The sequence below is a fragment of the Cebus imitator genome, unplaced genomic scaffold (genome assembly GCF_001604975.1).
Source record: "Cebus imitator isolate Cc_AM_T3 unplaced genomic scaffold, Cebus_imitator-1.0 Scaffold228, whole genome shotgun sequence".
NCBI lineage: Eukaryota > Metazoa > Chordata > Mammalia > Primates > Cebidae > Cebus > Cebus imitator.
Genome location: NW_016107543.1, coordinates 647565 through 651969, shown reverse-complemented (window position 1 = coordinate 651969; position 4405 = coordinate 647565). Strand labels below are relative to the sequence as shown.

General features: G+C 42.5%; 1 protein-coding gene and 1 non-coding gene across 2 annotated transcripts in view; both read right to left on the bottom strand.

The window, feature by feature from the left end:
• Positions 1-4405, bottom strand: part of CBX1 (chromobox 1) — a 25731-nt gene that overhangs the window by 12262 nt on the left and 9064 nt on the right. The gene's annotated exons all lie outside the window — the stretch shown is intronic.
• LOC119466785 lies at positions 2004-2110 on the bottom strand. Its single transcript, XR_005195264.1, has one exon. It is a non-coding gene; the product is annotated as a U6 spliceosomal RNA (small nuclear RNA).

Here is a 4405-nt window from a genome sequence, read left to right as displayed (position 1 = left end):
AACTAGCAGCTAGCCACAAACCTACAGGGAAAACTCCCTCCATCCTGTACAAGGAAGGGAAGGAGAGACAGGTCTCTTCAGATAACTCCTCCCTACAATTTGTCAGTAAAAAAGTGGTAATGATACCTCTCAGAAAAGACCTTGAAAGGTATGGCTCTGTTAAAAAAACCAATGATTTTTAATTGGTTTCTGGAATATGAAGGTATTGTTTATTAAATCTGCAGACAGAAACAAAGCTGGGTTTTAATGCCCCAGCAGTCTCTGAGTATTTTAAATTGACAAGTGCTAGATAGCGTGGAATTTTTGAAGTTAAACATCTAGCAATTAGACTACAGAGGGAACTACTGAGAAAATGTCAATTCAGCAGTTTGAGAACAGCCTGGCCAACATGGCAAAACCATGACTCTACTAAAAATACAAAAAAATTAGCCAGTCAGGCCGGGCACAGTGGCTCTCACACCTGTAATCCCAGTACTTTGGGAGGCGGAGGCTGAGGCCAAGGTGGGTGGATCACCTGATGTGGGAGTTCGAGATCAGCCTGACCAACATGGTGACACCCTATGTCTTATACTAAAACTACAAAATTAGCTGGGCATGGTGACGCATGCCTGTAATCCCAGCTACTTGGAGGCTGAGGCAGGAGGCTTGAACCCGGGAGGTGGAGGTTGTAGTGAGCTGAGATGGTGTCATTGCACTCCAGCCTGGGCAACAAGAGTGAAACTCCATCTCAAAAAATAATAATAAAATAAAAATTAGGCAGTTGTGGTCGCACACGCCTATAGTTCCAGCCACTCAAGAGGCTAAGGTACAAGAATCACTTGAACCCAGGCAGCAGACGTTGGCAGTGAGCCAAAATCGCGCCACTGCACTGCACCGCACCCTGGGTGACAGAACAAGACTCTGTCTCAATTAAAAACAAAACAAAAAAACCCCCCAAATTTGATTATAGTGCCCCGATGAATCCAGGAATAGTGTAAATCTCAATCAAGAGTAATTAATTCACATTTCTTTTAAGAGAAAGAGTACTGTTGTGATTTTCCTCACCCACCCTCTACCCCTGAGGAGCTGAAAAATGTAAAGGAACAATGCTACTTTACTGCAGGAGGCAGTAACATTAACAGACACAGGCTTAGGCGTTTCATTTTGTATTTAAATAGTTTGTACTGTGAAAGGGTATGAGAAGCCTTCGCGAAGCCAGTGTGGGCACAGCTCTTGGCTGCCACTATAAATGTGAACTATGAAGTGCTATGCTAGCTACGTCCACGATTCTGATTTCTTGCCAGTTTGAAAAATTATAAATATGAGGCCAAGGTAACAGCTACAGACCCAAGAAAACAAACCAGTAGGGTTTCTAGCTAAATGCTAATGTGAAGCATTTAAAATGTTGGTCAGGGCCAGCTACAGTGGCTCACACTTGTAATCCCAGCACTTTGGAGGGCGAAGGCGGGTGGATCATGAGGTCAAGAGATTGAGACCATACTGGCCAACATGATGAAACCCCATGTCTCTACTAAAAACACAAAAATCAGCTCAGCTGGACATGGTGGAGTGCATCTGTAGTCCTAGCTACTCAGCAGGCTGAGGCAGAAGAATTACTTGAACCCAGAAGGTGGAAGTTGCAGTGAGCCAAGATCGTGCCACTGCACTTCCAGCCTGGCGAGAAAGAGACTCTGTCTCAAAAAGTAAAAATAAAATAAAATGTTGGTCAGGGCCAGGTGCAGTGGCTCACACACACCTGTAATCTCAGCACTTTGGGAGGCTGAGGCCGGCAGATCACCTGAGGTTGGGAGTTCGAGATCAGCCTGACCAACATGGAGAAACCCCATCTCTACTATAAATACAAAAAATTAACTGGGCATGGTGGTACATGCCTGTAATCCCAGCTATTTGGGAGGCTAAGGCAGAAGAATCGCTTAAACCTGGGAGGCAGAGGTTGTGGTGAGCCGAGATTGCGCCATTGCACTCCAGTCTGGGCAACAAGAGCAAAACTCTGCCTCAAAAAAATATATATGGACTACTTTTTGAATTTGCATGTCATCCTTGCGCAGGGGCCATGCTAATCTTCTCTGTGTTATTCCAGTTTTAGTACATGTGCTGCCTAAGCAAGCACCAGTTTATCTTTTTATATAATACAATGTGTCTTTGACATTCCATAAAGATGTCCATTCCTAACAGCTGCCATAGTATTCCACTGTATCGTTTTCTTTATTATTGAGAAGAATGCTGTTTTGACCATGGCATCTGTATCTTTTAAAGCTCCACAGGTGATTTTGATTAACATTCTTGGATAAAAGGCACTGCTATAAGAGTACTGGCAGAAACCATATTCCTCAAGTGAAATTACACACATTATTGCAGACATAACTGACTTCTCATAGTTCACTAGAAACTATGAGAAGTAACAGGTATGCAAATAAACATTTTATTTTCTCCATCACATTTAGAATAACAATGGAGCAGTATGGAAAGTAACAACTGGTGCCCTTGAAAACAAAACCTTCCTTATATCACATCAACACCATCCAGTCTAAACCTTTGTTATACAGCAATGAAATTGGAAGAGCACTGCTTAAAAGATCCTCAGTGTCCCTTTCACCAGAAGAAAGGTAACAGGAGCACCAGAAGCATGATTACGGTCCTGTGTGGTCTGCTTCCCAATGAAAGACCTGTTTAACCAAATATCAGGATAACAAGCAAAACACAACTGGTATGATTCCAAGCCTTGGACTTCAATATCTTTCATTTCTCTGACCTCTCAACTTTATGCCTATAGGTAGTCACATATAGTTGCTGCATAATTCAGTTTCTTCATCTGTAAAACAGATTTAATGGCCCTCATGGGATAACTGAGAGGTTAGCTTTTATGATCCCTGGCTTTAATTATCTATTTATATATTTGCACTTACACTCTGCTTCTTCATTATATACTGTTTTAAGCCTAAGGATAGCTCTCTGAAACCCAGTGCACTGAGAAAACTCAATGAGAAACAATATTTTTCTCCTATAGATATGACTGAAATTCACGACTCAGTTTCTCCAAACACAGAGCAGTTCCAGAAAACACTCAAGAAAAACCCAGATATGGCTACTATCACAAACTACAAAACAGAGAAACCAAGATCTTATTTCTGGAGGACTGAGACAGAAGAGCTGCTAGAAACAGAAATTACATTACATATACCTAAAGTGTAGAATTTCTTGTGCTTTTCCATTTATCTAGCCAAGGGAGGAGAATAAAGTCACAAAGTTCATGTAATAAATGGCAAAAGGAGGCCGGACATAGTGGCTCACGCCGTAGTGTAATCCCAGCACTTTGGAAGGCTGAAGCGGGCAGATCACCTGAGGTCAGGAGTTTGAGACCAGCCTGATCAACATGGTGAAACCCCATCTCTACTAAAAATGCAAAATTAGCTAGGCGTGGTGACAAATGCCTGTAATCCCAGCTACTTGGGAGGCTGAGGCAGGAGAACTAGTTGAACCCGGGAGGCGGAGGTTGCTTTATCAATCACAATTACCCTTTGCCCAACTTTTCACTTAACCCATTTCCTTAGCTTAAATGTCACTTCCTTAGAGGCCCTTCCCTGAAGCCCCAGACTAGGTTAACTCTGTATGAACATGCTCCTATAGTATTCATTCATGTAACAATTATCTACTGGGCACCTAACGTGTGAGGTGCTGAAAAATCAGGTGGACAAGACAGGCAAAATCCTTGATCTCTTAAATCTTATTATTCTAGCGGGGACAAGTGAGTCAGCATTACTGAGTGTCTGCACACATGTATTTGCAAAGCATGGCACAGACAACAAACAAGAAAATATTACTGATAAATATTACAAAGCAAATCTCTTTAGAATAACATTTAAACAGAAACTTGAACTACAAGGAAACAACTCAGTCAAAATGAGAAAAGCACTCCCAAGTTTAGGGAATAGTTGGTTTGAAAGTCCTAAAGTGGCTGGGCACTGTGGCTCACGCCTGTAATCCCAGCTCTTTGGGAGGCCGAGGCAGGCGGATCACGAGGTCAGGAGATTGGGACCAGCCTGGGCCAACAGGGTGAAACTCTGTCTCTACTAAAGATACAAAAATTAGCTGGGTGTGGTGGTGAGTGCTTGTAATCCCAGCTACTTAGAAGGCTGAGGCAGGAGAATTGCTTGAACCCTGGAGGTGGAGACTGCAGTGAGCCAAGGTCGCACTGCACTCCAGCCTGGTGACAATGAGCTTGACTAGAGTGAGGGAATGACAGGCAGGGACAAGATGACAATTATTTTGCATATCACTGCTTGCTTCATTCCTTTTTTCATCTAGTTCTTTTTGCCATTCCATTTTCTTTCCTCCTCTTTTACCTCTAGTTTAGGTTGAAGATCTAGTCAATTAATGGCTATCAAAGTTTATAACTGCAGATCTT